Source organism: Dryobates pubescens, chromosome 3, assembly GCF_014839835.1.
Source record: "Dryobates pubescens isolate bDryPub1 chromosome 3, bDryPub1.pri, whole genome shotgun sequence".
Taxonomy (NCBI): domain Eukaryota; kingdom Metazoa; phylum Chordata; class Aves; order Piciformes; family Picidae; genus Dryobates; species Dryobates pubescens.
Window position 1 is genome coordinate 9,458,061 of NC_071614.1, and position 16,680 is coordinate 9,474,740.

The window sequence follows — 16,680 nt, forward strand, 5'->3', positions numbered from 1 at the left end:
TAATTCCCTCTGCTTCCTTGCAGGATCCCTTTCTGTACATTACACTGGCACATTTCTCTCTCCCTCCCTCCCTTTCTTCATGTTCACCTAATCCTTTGACAACCAGCAGTGCCAGTGGTGCCTTCTCTGCCCACCCTGGAGTGCTGATTACCACATGCCAGGGTGATGTGTTGCCTTTATTCAAACGTCCACAATGGAAGCTCAGGGTCTATCCTCCTCTCTGCTTGCTTCAAACCCACCCTTGCATGCTGACTTCATTACTTGGCTTCCTTCAACTCCTGATCTCTCTTTCCTTCCAGTTTCCTTCTCTAGTTTGAAGCAGCTGCTCCTTGTCCTGTCACTCCAGGCCTTTGCAAACAGTCTCTCTGCAGCCTTCTTGTAGCCCCCTTCAGGTACTAGAAGGCTTCTATTAAATAATTTATTGAACTTTGGAATGCCTTCACAAGGGGATAAACTGTGACCCTTGGTACTAAAATAAATGTTTGCTTCATTTTTGAAGTGAGATATTTTGAAGTGGTGAGGGTTCTGAGGGAGGTCACTCCTTGGGCTGAAGCCAACTGGGAGCCAGGATTTATCTTTCTTTCTAATCTTTTACATCACCTACTTTAGCATTACAGATCAGAGCTACCAGACTGGACACGATTGTACAGCAAAGGTCTACATGATTTGAGACTAATTCCTGAGTTGTAAATAACATTTTCTGTCTCCTGCCTCGAGTTTTAGCAGTTGCAGGGATTAGACCATTGGATCACATGCCTTTCTTGATGAACAGCTTTTGTGTGTGCATGCACAGAATACAGAGTATTCTGTATTCTCAGTATTCTCTCTTCCCTGCTTTCAAGTACTGAATTTCAGAATATTGTACTTTACTATCTCTGACTTGGAAGACAGAGATAATTTAAACCCCAGATTCATTTTGCAGCAACTGGGGATCAGATGGCACACTCTGTGTGACATAACTGGGACTCCATTTTACCCTTCCCTTCCCTTCCCTTCCCTTCCCTTCCCTTCCCTTCCCTTCCCTTCCCTTCCCTTCCCTTCCCTTCCCTTCCCTTCCCTTCCCTTCCCTTCCCTTCCCTTCCCTTCCCTTCCCTTCCCTTCCCTTCCCTTCCCTTCCCTTCCCTTCCCTTCCCTTCCCTTCCCTTCCCTTCCCATCACAAGAGACTGTGGCGCTTATGTTAAAACCTTTGCAATGAGGCAAGTTTCAAAGTATGTTGCTCTTGATGGAGTCTTAACTAATTTTATACTTCAGCCTTAGAAGAGGTGTTCAGAGAAAGATAATATTTATTTGGGGGGATTTTGGTTTGGTTTGGGGTTTTTGTGTGTTTTTTGTTTGTTTGTTTGGTGTTTTGTTTTGTTTTCCATTTTGCTCCTCCATTTGCTTCTTCAGGACTGAAAAATTCTCCCAAATAAAAGGTCAGGTTTTCCCAACTGGAGCCCCAGACCACTTGACTGAATGACCTCAGTGTTGCCATGGGGAGACTGGTCTGTTAAAAAGCAACACTGGTGAACTGGAACAGAAATGAAGTTGGTCTGATGGGTAAGTTGCTACCTTTCCATTTGGCTTTGTCAAAATTAGTGTCTGCAGAGTGGTTTGATTTTTATGGCACGGTATTCTCTAAGAGAAAATGTAACCAACCCTAGGTTGCAGACACACTGTGTCAAAGCTGGCTGCAGTGATTTGAGAGAGTAACTTATGGCCCATGCAGGAGAGGAGAAGAAAAGTATCCTTGAAGCATTTCACTTACAGCCCTGTGTAATCACTTCAGCTGCCAGGAATGGTAGCTTGTGCTGGTGTGCCGAAAAGGAGCAGATGAAACATGCTCACAGACTCTCTTTTGCCAGCTCTGCTCTAAGAGTTTAACCTCCAGCAAACACAAGGCAGGCAGCAGAGCAGTGGCAATGTATTCAGGAGCTGCAACAACCTGCTCTGCTGAGCAGGAGTCAGAGCCTTTCGCTCATAGCCAGGCTGTGCCTTTTTGCTGTTGGAAGCATGTGATTCTGTATGCAGTAGCTGAAGTGGGGAGAGCAGAAATACCTTGGTTTTAACTAAATGCTTGGTGGGAGAGCAGAAAGAGAGGCAGGATTTTGTTTATTTGAATTTTGTATCTGAGGTAGGTTTGAAATGATGCCCCTACTCATGCTCTAAATGAGTGACGTACTAATTCCCTGCACTGTCTGCCAATACACAGGATTGCAAATATCTTTTGGATCAAGAGAACTCTTGAATTTCACATGCTCAGGTGAAAAAGTGCAGTGTGCTGCATGCTCTTCTTCCTCAACAAGAGAGAAATACCAGGTGAAATCTGGCAAGGCACTTTACCACAAAATAAAAGGAAGCATATATTGTTGGTAGTGAATAAATCAATCTTCACAGATTCCCCCCACTGCCCCACCCCCCTAGAAAACCTCTCTAATTTAAATCCAAAATGCAAATGTTAGAACTTTGTGTTCTGTGTGAATGTCTGATTTCCCCCCCCCCCCCCATCTTTATGGATTTGCCTGGAAGTTTACAATCTAGGCTTTTCTCTTTTTTCATGTCAGCTATCTCTTCATTCCCTTCCCCAGTCTCTGTCTCAGACAAATAATGCACAAAACCAGTTTCACTCAGGTAGCTAAGGCCAGTTCCTAATGTGTTATAACTGTTTATTACAAAGCTTTATAGAATGATAGAATCATTTTCGTCTCTCTCTTCATGGAGAGAGTTGTTAGCCATTGGAATGGGCTGCCCAGGGAGGTGGTGGAGTCCCCATCCCTGGAGGTGTTCAAGAGGGGACTGGACAAGGCACTTGGTGCCATGGTTTAGTCATGAGGTGTTGGGTGACAGGCTGGACTTGATGATCTTTGAGGTCTCTTCCAACCTTACTGATTCTATAATTCTATGATTGGAGAAGAGCTTTAAGACCTTATTGCTCTCTACAACTGCCGAAGGGAGGTTGTAGCCAGGTAGGGATTGTTCTCTTCTCTTAGGCAACCACCAACAGAACAAGAGGACACAGTCTCAAGCTGCTCCAGGGGAGGTATAGGCTGGATGTTAGGAAGAAATTCTTCCCAGAAAGAGAGATTGGCCATTGGAATGTGCTGCCCAGGGAGGTGGTGGAGCCACCATCACTGGAGGTGTTTAGGAAGAGCCTGGATGAGGCACTTAGTGCCATGGTGTACTTTATTAGATGGTGTCGGGTGACAGGTTGGACTTGATGATCCCAAAGGTCTTTTCCACCATGGTTAATTCTATCATTGAGTCCAACCATTCTCTAACTCCAGCAAGACTGCTGCTAAACCATGTCCCTCAGCATCACATCTCTGCCTCTTTGAAAAACCTCTAGGGATGGAGATTCAGCCCTCCCTGGACAGCCTGCTCCAGAGCCTGAGAACCCTTTCAGGGTAAAAGTTTCTTCTAATGTCCAACCTAAACCTCCCCTGACACTTTCAGCCCAAAGAGGCCACCTGAAGTCATATTGAGGTTCTAATATTGATGTCAAAACATGAGAACAACATTAAGGAAAAATACTTTGTCAGTTTATAGTCCAAATGTAAGGCATATCTCTAGAGAAAAGGTCAGTTTTCAATGCTTTATTCTCCCAAGCTCCTATTATTTGCTACTATTTATTAACACTCTAAAGGTATCTCGAATCCCCATGGCTGTGATTTTCTTTGACAACACATTCAAAGCTCAGACAAGCTGATTCAATTAAACAAAGATCTGAAACTGTCAGTATAGGAGGAAGTTGAATAGTCTTTTTATATGATTAATTGTACATTTGAAGCAGACAATGAAGCAGCCTGCAACATAAGAATATATATTTTTTTTTCTTTAATATGATTGTTTTGCTGAGAACAAAGTTCTGCACAGCTCTGTGAGACTCAATACATCAAAAAAACCCCATCATAGCAGGAAGGCAGGTAGGTATTTTATTTAGGCTTGGTCTTTTGGTGTTTACACCCCATAGTAAACAACTTTAATACTTGTTCTATAAAGATTAGCTGTAGAAATTTGAAGTCATCCATAAGGTTTATAAGGTTGGACCACAAACTGCCTCTCCTGGTTTTGCACTGCCAACTCAGAGTGGATGGAAGAACAAAGAGGATAGAAGGGAACAAAAGAAGGAAGAATCAATCACAGAATCACAGAATCAATAAGGTTGGAAAAGACCTCAGAGATCATAAAGTCCAACCTGTCACCCAACACCTCATGACTACTAAACCATGGCATCAAGTGCCGTATCCAGTCCCTTTCTGAACACCTCCAGGGACAGTGACTCCACCACTTCCCGGAGCAGCACATTCCAATGGCTAACAACAATGAACAGAGTACAAATATACCTTTCCAAGTAGATCAAAACCATGCTGGGTTTCTTCTCCCTGCAGCCCAGGATGCCATTGGCCCTCTTGGCCACAAGGGCACATTGCTGTCCCATGGATAACTTGCTGCCCACCAGGACTTCAAGGTCTTTCCAGCAGGACAACAATGACGGTTCAGGGAATGCTGTGCTAATTATTACCACTGCTCTTTTATACTTCTTTTTGATTAGATGCACAGTCTTTCTAGTCATCCCCTAGTTAAGAAGGGATGGTGAGAGCACCATCTTAATATTGTTTCTACAGAACAACTTTTGCTTTATAAGGTATAATTACATTATCTCCTTTCAAGATAAACACTTCCAATATTCCTGGCCTTTTGTTCAGAGGTGTTGGGCTGGGGTTTTTTTTTCACATGCAATATCTGGCACAGAAAAAAAATCACAAGCTCAGCCACTTTTACTGCATTTGGTCATTGTTATTGCTTCCAGACAATCTTCTTTTGAGTGAGAAATTATAAGGGCAGATCCACAGCAAGAGCTGCACAAATCAGACCTTCGGTTCTGACAGTTCCAGGGGCTGAACTTGATGCACACTGAACTACATCATTAAATGCAGTAAATGGGCACATCTCCATTGAAAGCAAAGGGAACGTATCTGACACCCAAAGACTGTCTGACTCATATTGATGACTTGTCAGATGTCACAGGACTCAGCTAGAAAATAGCTTGTCTTGAATATACTTCAGAGAATGTGATAATGCTAACTAAAAAAATGCAAATTCCTTTAAAAATAGTTTGGGGAAATGTCAATTTCCAGTTGGTTGTGAGGTGGTTGTCAACTCTGAATCATAAATTAGTATGAAATGGAGACAAAATACCACAGATGTATTTCTCTTTTATATGGACACTTGGTATATGCGGTGTCAAAGTCTGTGGATTGTGGTTTGCTCCTGAGAAAGGATGTAGAGCTAATAATCCAGGGCATCGTGACAGCTCAGTTCCCTGGGTTTTTGGAATCCTCTTGATGAATCCCTGTGAGTATCAATCATTCTGCACCACTGGAAGTTAAGTGTGCAGCAACAGAAGAGGTTGCTGTTCAGACTCCACAAAATGATTAGGTGATTCGAGGTTAAATTGCTCTGACTGTAAGCAACATATTGAGTAGAAAAGAGGTTACATTAATTTCCCAGACAACTAATCTGCCAACAAAACAGAATTTGGCCAAATCTCATTCTTAATTTGGGGAGCTTTTTTTTCCATTTGGTTATGTCTCATGCATTAAACACAGCCCTGCAGCAAAGCCCTTGGTGCCACTGGGCTAACATCTTGTAGAGCCTGTGGGAGGGCAACATGAAGAATAAGCAGATGCTGCTGCCAGTAGTACTTTCTAGACAGAAGCAAGCAGAAGTAGTCACATGTACTTAGCTTCCTTCATAAGTGGAGGTCTCTCCTGATGGTGGTTAGGCAGGCAGGTTCACATTGTTAAAAGGCTAAGAGGGTGCTGTGGTTCTGGATGCCAACAAGTAGCTACCAAGCAAGACTGTCCTTTTTAGGCTGCTTCCAGTGACTCCTGTGATTGAATTTTATGTATTTATTTCTTTCTGTTGTTTCTTATTGCTTGTCTGCATTACCCTGATGCTGATGTACCTGTGTTCTCTTTATGCTCATGATGTACTAATTTACATTCTGCTTGAGATATTTATTTCCATTGGATGTCTGATATTCTCTCTTGTTTTGCTGCAAATGTGCATTGTTATTTCTCTGAGGTTTCTCTCTAACTATCCTGGCAGATCTAACCTGACAATACAATTGGGTTTGGCCTTTAAATAAATAAATTCCAATATTTAGTTTGTTACTATTGTGCTGCATTATGTGCCTCTTTCTCAGCTAAATGCACCCTGGTGGACTGTAGGGAAAAATCTTCAGGCTTATTGTATACAGCCTTTATTTTCTTATACAAGGTGAAGGTGTCCTCCTTCTGGTGTAATTTGACTGCATTATTTAGCTCTTTAAATATTTCCTTCTAAGTCATCCTTCCCATTACCTTAGTTATTTTTATTGCTTACATCCCAAATCATTGAATTATTAAGGTTGGAAGGGACCTCAAGGATCATCCAGTTCCAACCCCCCTCCATGGGCAGGGATACCACAGAATACAGCAGGTTGCTCACAGCCACATCCAGCCTGGCTACAAAAACCTCCAGGGATGAGGCTTCCACCACCTCCCTGGGCAACTTGTTCCAGTCTCTCACCACTCCTTCTCAGAAGTGGATGAAATTTTCATTCTGCAAATGTAAGGGTTTAGTCCTTCCCACTCCATTAGAAGTCTTTGACTTCTTTTTTTCCCCCCTGTATTGTATGAAGTAATCTTCTTTTCAGACTGAGCTTCCTGCCTCTGACCTTTTTGGATTTATCTCATTGGCCTCCTTGTCATTTGTAGCAGCTCACATTAAATAGGGCCTGAACATTTTAATTAATGTGCTGTTTACTGCTTTGTCCAATGCAGCAACAAAAATATGATGGTTAAGACATTAAGACCACTCCTGACAGAGGCCAAATGTATTTCAATACCAATGTGAAAGACTGAAGCTTGGCAAAAATGACTACAAAGCAGCAACCCATAGCTGAGAAAAGTGGCTTGCCAAGAGGGGCTGTGAGCCTTTGTTTCATTGAATACAAGGTGACAAAAAAAAGCAAAGAAAATGCAGGTCTTATTGACACTATAAATCAGAGTTAGAGTGATGTCATACACTATCACCTCTTTTATATCACAGAAATGTGAGCTGAAGTAATGAGAGTAATGAACACTGCAAATGTGAAATATTTATAGGGGTTTCTTAGAAGCATTGCAGCAGTGTCAGGATAGTGAAAAAAAGCACCAAGCAACACTACTTGTCAGCTTGGAGAAACCTGGATGTCCATGCAGCATTATTCCTTCTGGACTTGGGCCTGTTGAACCTCATACAATTGTCCTTGGCCCATCAATCCTGCAGAACCTTCCTACCTTCAAGCCAATCAACATTTCCATCCAGTTTAGTGTCATCTGCAAGCTTACTGAGGGTGCACTTATTTCCTTCATCTAGATTGTTGATAAAGATATTAAACAAGATCGATGCTAACACTGACACTGGGGAATGCACCTGTGAGCCACCAACTGGATTGAACTCCACTTACCATCACTCTTTGGGCTTGGCCCTCCAGCCACTTTATGGATTTACATATAATAAATTGTATGCAGAATACAGAATTAACCAGGTTGGAATAGACCTCTGAGATCATCTAATCCAACCTATCATCTAACGCCATCTAATCAACTAAACCATGACACCAAGTGCCTCATCCAGTCTCTTTTTAAACACCTCCAGGATGGTGACTCCACCACCTCCCTGGGCAGTACATTCCAATGAGCAATCTCTCTTTCTGGGAAGAACTTCTTCCTAACATCCAGCCTAAACCTCCCCTGGTGCAGCTTGAGACCATGTCTTCTTGTTCTGGTGCTGGCTGCCTGGGAGAAGAGACCAACTCCCACCTGGCTACAACCTCCCTTCAGGTAGTTCTAGACAGCAATAAGGTCTCTCCTGAGCCTCCTCTTCTCCAGGCTAAGCAACCGCAGCTCCCTCAGCCTCTCCTCACAGGGCTGTGCTCCAGACCCCTCCCCATCTTTGTTGCCTTTCTCTGGACATGTTCCATATATAACATGTGTATAACATTTCAGCTCTATCCATAGAGTCATACACCCAATACTTACAAAGTGTATGAACTAAAATCTTCCCCATCTAGAGGACAATCCTTTTGTCATTGTGGGCCTTTGGGTAAGATATTCAGCTGATGCAAATTGCTTTGGTTTCATCTCTGATCTGATGCCTCCAGGAAAGAGGCAGAGTGGCTGAGCAGCCCTGGCCAGCAGTTAAGGTGTGACACTGATGCCTCCCCTGGCTGTTCTACATGAAAAGGGTTAACCTCTAAGAGCAACATCAGAGCCACTGGCATCTGCTGGTTTCAAAACATCTTAGACAGGCAAAATACCTTTAAACTACACACACATACCGATGGCTTCTGTGTGTTTTGTTTGATTCCTTTGAAGTCCAGAGCAGTCACAAAGTTCATGAAACCAGTCACACCAATTTTACATGCTTTCTTTCTTTCTTTTTTTTTTCCTCATGGAGCAGGAAAAAGAAAAAAAAAAAAAAAAAGAAAAAGGAACAACAACCATAAAGAAAAGAACCAGCAGAATAGAGTTCCCTGCTCATATACTATAGCACTGAAACAAACACATTTTATAAAATGAAAGCCATTCTGAAGAATTCCCTTGAGGAGATAACAGCCTCGCAAGGCAGCTATTACTTGTACTCACAATTGCATCAATCTTTGATCTTTATTGTGAGGGTATTATTTCTATTCTGGTGCTATAAAAACGTTCCTGGTGGATTTTTCCTTAAATAATAAATGTGCCTACCCGAAAATTGCCGGGGAAAGGAGACAGTTGCAGATCAGCGCTGCAAATAAAAGCTAAGGAGCCCCTTTATTTAATTTCACCCAGAAATGGCTGCGAGATTGCTATCTGGAGGGGGGACCAAAAAATTAAGTTTTCACAGCTTCCTCTTTCCACGACAACCTATGCCATGCAGAGGAGAATTGATGCCATTTCCTGTTCTTGCTGCAATTTTGTCCTGAGAATTGGGACTGCAATAGAATTTTAAGCTCCAGATATGTTATACCAAATACCACTGGCTTCTGCGTTTTGACATTTCCATTTTATGTTTTGATTTATTGATAATTTGAATAGAATAGAATAGAATAGAATAGAATAGAATAGAATAGAATAGAATAGAATAGAATAGAATAGAATAAACCAGGTTGGAAGAGACCTTCAAGATCATCGTGTCCAACCTATCATCCAACACTACCCAATCAACTAAACCATGGAACCAAGCATCCTGTCAAGCCTCGCCCTGAACACCCCCAACGACGGCGACCCCACCACCTCCTCAGGCAGCCCATTCCAGTGGGCAATCACTCTCTCTGTGTAAAACTTCCTCCTAACCTCCAGCCTAAACCTCCCCTGACACAGCCTGAGACTGTGTCCTCTTGTTCTGGTACTGGTTGCCTGGGAGAAGAGACCAACCTCCGCCTCACTACAACCCCCCTTCAGGTAGTTGCAGAGAGCAGTAAGGTCACCCCTGAGTCTCCTCCTCTCCAGACTAAGCAACCCCAGCTCCCTCAATCTCTCCTCATAGGGCTTGAGCTCCAAGCCCCTCACCAACCTTGTTGCCCTTTTCTGGACACGCTCCAGCAAGTCAACATCCTTCCTAAACGGAGGGGCCCAGAACTGGACACAGTACTCAAGTAGGAAACAGCTAGTCTGGAGTGAAAAGATTTGCCCCAAAGCCTGTTTCTCCTGCCACAGGAGAAGTGGAACAGAGCAATGACAGTGCTTGTGCGGCCTAACCAGTGCAGTGTACAGGGGCAGAATAGAATAGAATAAACCTGTTTGGAAAAGACCTTCAAGATCATGGCGTCCAACCCATCAACCAATCCAACCCACCTAAACAACTAATCCACGGCACCAAGCACTCCACCAAGTCTCCTCCTGAAAACCTCCAATTTACCTAAAGCTCAATGGACGCTATAAATGAGGGCAAAATTAGAATGAGGTTGTGGTTTAACCTGCCAGGCAGCTAAACCTGTCTACAGCTACCTGAAAGGAGGTTGTAGACAAGTGGGGGTTGGTCTCTACTCCCAGGCAACCAGCAATGGAACAAGAGGACACAGTCTCAAGCTGTGCCAGGGGAAGTTTAGGCTGAAGGCGAGGAGACAGTTCTTCCCAGAAAGAGTGATTGGCCATTGGAATGTGCTGCCCAGGAAAGTGGTGGAGTCACCATCCCTGGAGGTGTTCAAAAAAGGGATTGGATGTGGCACTTGGAGCCGTGGTTTAGTTGTCATGAGGTGTTAAGTATTAGTTAATAGGTTGGACTTAATGATCTCTGAGGTTTTTTCCGGCCTGGTTGATTGTATGATTCTAAACACCACACAGCCATTTACTCACTCCTCTGCCCAGTGGGATGAGGGAGAGAATCGGGAAAAAAGGTAAAACTTGTGGATTGAGAAAAATACAGGTTAAAGGGACAGGGGAAAAAAAGCTAAAATAAATACAAATAATAATAATTAAGAATTAAGGTTGGAAAAGACCTCTAAGATCATCAAGTCCAACTGTCAACCCATCACCACCATGATGATATATGTGTTTTGGTATGAAATTAGACATTTGGTATGAAATTAGAGGACACAGTCTCAGGCTGCGCCAGGGGAGGTTCAGGCTGTATGTTAGAAAAAAGTTCTATACAGAAAGAGTGATTGCCCATTGGAATGGGCTGCCTGGGGAGGTGGTGGAGTCGCCATCACTGGAGGTTTTTAGGAGAAGACTTGATGGGGTGCTTGGTGCCGTGGGTTAGTTGTTTGGGCGGTGTTGGATTGGTTGATGGGTTGGACGCGATGATCTTGAAGGTCTCTTCCAACCTGGTTTATTCTATGTATTCTATGTAAATTCACATTTGTGAACCTGCTCACATCCTTGATGTAAACAGCACTGATGGCAAAGTCAGAATGATAGAATAGAATCTAGAATGATAGAATAGAAGAGGAGGCTCAGGGGAGACCTTTTTGCTCTCTACAACTACCTGAAGGGAGGTTATAGACAGGTGGGGGCTGGTCTCTTCTCCCAGGCAACCAGCACCAGAACAAGAGGACACAGTCTCAAGCTGTGGCAGGGGAGGTTTAGGCTGGATGTTAGGAAGAAATTCTTCATAGAGAGAGTGATTGCCCATTGGAATGTGCTGCCTGGGGAGGTGGTGGAGTCGCCATCATTGAAGGTGTTGAGAAAGAGACTGGATGGGGTGCTTGGTGCCATGGTTTAGTTGATTATTGGATGATGGGTTGGACATGATGATCTTGAAGGTCTCTTCCAACCTGGTTTATTCTAGTCTAGTCTAGTCTATTCATAGACTTCTACGATGATAGAGTCTAACCATCAACCTAAGACCACAGATGTTAAATTGTGTCCTGAAGTGCCATGTTCTCACATTTCTCAAACACCTCTAGGAATGGTGACTCCACAACCTCCTTGGCAGCCTGTTCCAATGCCTGACCACTCCTCAGGAAAGAAACTTTTCCTGACATCCAGCCTAAATGTCTCTGGTGCAACTTGAAATCATTTCTTCTTCTTCTATATTATCACTATGTAGCTGTTCCTGAAAGAGGTTCTGCATTTCTGAGCAAAAAGAAATCTCTGCCAATGTGCAGAGAGATAATCTGGGCCCATCTAAGCCTCCAAATGATGATCCAACTCCATAAAACTAGTGTGAACAGTGTGAGATTTTAACTGCTTCAATAAAGGAGGGAAGTAATTTCTTGCAAAGTCCAAAGGGCTGCCAAACGATGGAGAGGCAAAGCTGTCGTGTTTGGCTTACAGTATTTTAAACATTGGTGGGGCAAACCACTTTTTTCTCTTCCCAGCACTTATCCTCTCTCTCACTGCACTCAAGTGAATAGATTTCTCTTCTCAGACTGGAGTCTGTTATTAGTTTTGGCTCATAACAGCCTCTCTCTTAGCAGTTCACTTTGATCTGTGTAGCTCTGACTCATTATCTAGTCATTAAAGTAAATAAACCTGAATTCCTCCCGTATTCAGAGCGCAAAACTGCAGCATGTTGCCGTAACATTAGGCATAAAGGTACAGAATTATTGCTGTATTATTTCAGTAATGTGCTACAGAACTGTCACAGGCAGGAGGAAGCACGTGACTGAGCTGCAGAAAAAGCAAGCAGCAGATCCAGAAAGTCCAACTGTAAATGCCTCTCCTTTGAAAGAAGTAAAACTGGAAACAGCAGAAGTGGCAGACTGAAAGAAAATGTAAAGCTTCCTCTTTTAAGTATCAAGTGTTGGAAAAGTTCATTGACTTAGAAACATCCAAGAAAACAAATTTTAATTACTCTATTTCGTATTTATTAAGGCAGAGAACATTTTGCAGATGTTAGAGAAAATCTGTGACAGTAGGTTTCAGTCGCTGCATCTCTGGGTTGAGAACAGACAGAGGACCCAATTTTGCACCTGTGCTTATTGGTGCAATCTGGAAGTGAGCCTGAGAACCTGTGTAAGAACTACAAATAATATCTATGATGTGTTACACCTGCAAAAACTGATGTTTCATTAAAGCCAGGAGCAAAATTCATCCCCTTAATACCATCCTGAGGTGCATTAACAGTGTGGCAAGCAGGCTGAGGGAGGTTCGCTTCTCCTCTAATCTGCTTTGGTGAGGCCACATCTCACCCTGGAGTATTGTGTCCAGGTCTGGGCTCCCTGGTTCAATAAGGACAAGGAAATGCTGGAGAGGGTATCGCAAGGGGCTACAAAGATGACTAGGGGAAAATAACATCTCTCTTATCAGGAAAGATTGAGTGACTTGGGTCTTCTTAGCCTGGAGAAGACTGAGGGGGGAATCTCATAAATGCTTATCAATACTTCAAGGGTGGCTGTCAGGAGGATGGGGCTAGGCTTCTTTAGTGGTGCCCAGTGGCAAGACAAGGGGTAACAGGCACAAATGTGAGCATAGGAAGTTCCAACTAAACATGAGAAGGAACTTCTTTAGTTTAAGGGTCATGGAGCACTGGAACAGGCTGCCCATAGTGGTGATGAAACCTCCATCTCTGGAGACACACAAAGCCTGCCACTATGTGTTCCTGTTCTGGAATATTGTGTAGGTGATCCTGCCCTGGCAGGTGGGTTGGACTCGATGATTTCCAGAGGTTCTTTCTAACCCCTACCAGTCTGTGATTCTATGAGATAAATATATATATAATTAAGATGCCCTAATTCACCACATCTTTCCATGGCACTCTAGATATTCACTGTTCAAGTATATCAGAAAAGGAATAAAATACTCAGGTAAGCTGCTATAGCTGCTACCTAAAAATGGGTAACACACCTCATCCCAAAGCTTTCCTTTAGAGTTTTCGCAAGTTTCTTTTACCATTCTTTTTGCACTACATTGGTTCATGTTCTCCCTACACTGTGTTTTGCCTCAGAAATTACATACTGTTGATGTGCAATGGTTATGCTCCAGTCTTTCTTTTAGAGCTGGATGCATCATCTCTCTGAGCAAGCCTCCTCATACCTAATACACACTTAGGAGGTTTGCTTTGCATTTTCCAAAACCTGCCATGGGAACAGTAATGGATAGTTATGACTGACAGATGTGGAAGATAAAGCCTCATACATTATGTGAAACTCCATGTGGGGAGATGTTATCTTCTTGTAAGAGATACCTGAGCAATCCATCTCTTTTATACTTCAGCAATGCTTCCGTAGCTCTTGTCATGCTAATAAAATGTCATTAAATGCAATTAACATCACATGCAAAGCTGCAAAAGGACAGTGAGAATAAAAACTTCATTGCTTACTTAACTTCCTAGCTAGCAGCTTGAAAATGCAGTGTTTTGAAGCAGCAAGAAACAGCACACTTTGCAGAAAAAGACAGATACACAGATTGGATTCAGTTGGAAGGGACCCTCAAGTGTTGCTTTATCCAACCCCTCTGCAGTGAATAGAGACACCTTCAACTTGATCAGAATGTTCAGGGCCACATCAAGCAAATGTCTACAGGGACAATGCCTCAAACACATCCCTGGGCAACCTTCTCTACTGTTTGACCACTCTCATTGTGAAGAACCTCCTCTTTATCTCCAACCTTTATCTGCCCTGCTCCAGTTTCAAACCACTGGCCCTTGTCCTACTGCTATAAACACTCTAAACATTCCCTCTCTACAGCCTTCCCCTTCAGATATTGAAATGTAGCTATAAGGTCACCTTGGAAGCTTCTCTTCTCCAGGCTGAACAACCCCAATGCTTTCAGCTTGTCTCTGTAGAAGAGGGGCTCCAGTCCTCTGATCCTCTTCGTGGTGCCCACTGTGACTGTTCCAGCAGCTTCATGTCTTCTGTTTGAGGACCCAAGAGCTGGATAGAGTTCTCCACCTGAGGTCTCACCAGAGCAGCCCACAGAGTCATAATCACCTCTCTCAACCTGTTGACCACATCTCTTTTGGGGAAGTTTAAGTTGGATATTAGGAAAAAATTCTTTACTGAAACAGTGGTCAGGCATTGGAACAAGCTGCTCAGGGAGGTGGGGAAGTCAAATGTGTAGATGTGGCATTTTGGGACCCAGTCCCATGAGGGTGGTGTTGGGTTGATGGCTGGACTTGAGGATCTTAGAGGTATTTTTCAACTTTAATGACTGGACTTGAGGATCTTAGAGGTATTTTTCAACTTTAATGATTCTATGATTTGATTTTATGATTCCATGTGGGAAATTCTATGATTCTATACATGTCCAGAGAAGGGCCATGAGGATGATCAGAGGGCTGGAGCACCTCTTCTGTGAGGACAGATTGAAAGAGTTGGGGCTGTTCAGTCTGGAGAAGAGAAGGCTCTGAGGCAACCTTATTGTGGCCTTCCAGTATTTGAAGGGGGCTACAAGAAGGCTGGGGAGGGACTTCTCAGGATCTCAGGTAGTGATAGGAATAGGGGGAATGGAATGAAGCTGGAAGTGGGGAGATTCAGACTGGACGTGAGGAAGAAGTTCTTCACTGTGAGAATGGTGAAGCCCTGGAATGGGCTGTCCAGGGAGGTGGTTGGGGCCCCATCCCTGGAAGTGTTTAAGACCAGGCTAGATGAGGCTGTGGCCAGCCTGATCTAGTGTGAGGTGTCCCTGCCCATGGCAGGGGGGTTGGAACTAGATGATCCTTGTGGTCCCTTCCAACCCTGACTGATTCTATGATTCTAAATTCTGTATGAGAGGACCAATTCCCAAGTGCACTGGAACATTCTCCTAAAAGTGCACAACTTAGTTGATGCACAGCTAGGGAAGTGTTATGTGGTAGGCTAACTGATGTTTTCTATTCCAACTTATTCTGTGATTTGAAACTAGTTCGGAAAAGCTTCTCTTTATTCTTACTTTAATTCCAGTGTGCTTTTCTGAGCCTCAAAAGGCCTTTAAAAGTGTGATCAGCTTTGACAAAAATAGCAAGTTACTTCTTCAGGAGGTTTTCTTTTTTTTTTTTTCCTCCTTACCTCCATTTTAATACATTTTCCAAGATATGAATACAATAGCTTAATAAAAAAAGCAAAAGCCAATAATCTTCTGCTATTCAAGTGGTGTCACTCATACCTTTAGAAATGAGAGAAGTCCTAATGATTGAGTTGGAATTCATAGATTCATATAACAAGTGAAAAAACCCAACATGATAGGATTCACATTTCCTTGCAGATAGACATTAAAAATTAAAACAAAAGGCTTTTATCAAATTATATCAAACAACATGCTTTAAATCTTGCCATTATATTAAAAATCATGCTCAGACAAAAACCTTGGAACTTGCTTATTTTGAACAAGATGAACAGCATGACTGAGAGAATTCCATTGCAGAAGCATGTAACTTTTGAGAAGGTGAAAAGATTTGGTTTTAAAAGTGTCCTGAAAAAAAAAAAAAAATATAGTATAACTGTCCCTGGGTTCATTATCTTGCTGCAGAGATCTCTTGCAAGCCACACTTTGCTCTGCTACCAATATAGAATCTAACCTCAAGCTTACGTTTTCCTACATCCAAAAAGAAAGTTCCCCCAAAAAAATAAAAGTAGGGCATCTGCCTGCATTAACTCTCAAGCATTGCATTGAATGCTTCCTCTGAAAGTAAAAAGTTGTTCTGGTGATTTACTGTGGCATCTAAATTAGGTGTCTAATGGTCCTACAGTGAGGAGAGGGGAGGAGAGAGGAGAAGTGATGAGGGGCAGGAAGGAGATGAAAGAGGAAAGGAGGGGGAGGGGAAAATGCCTCTACAAAGGAAGCAGCCTCCACTTCCTGGTTTGAACACATCTATTGGGTATCCAGACTTGGTGTTTCATCATACCTCTGTTGTGCTTCTCAAAGGAGCAGAATCAGAGAGGAGAGTTGAGTCTGGTTTAAGTCTGCATTTACTCTGATCCATGTTTCAGCCCGTAGCCTGCAATGATTTAATAGCTGCTGTTTCATTCACTGACCAGTTCACGTCGCTTCCTAAATCTCCCTCCAAAAATTCTTCTCCAACTACTGTGTTTTGCAATAGGCAAAGAGAGAATCCTATACATTTCAGCTATTTTTAGTGTTCTCTCCACACCATCTAGCACAGCAACAGACACTGAACTCAGACTAGGGCCTTCAAGTCCTTCATTATATAAGAATCTAATTTGATAGCAATCTAGGTATATCAGCTTGAAATTCATCTTCAGTTGGCTTGATTCCTGAGATAACTGCTCAAAACAAACTGTAATCCATGCAACTGGAATACCATGT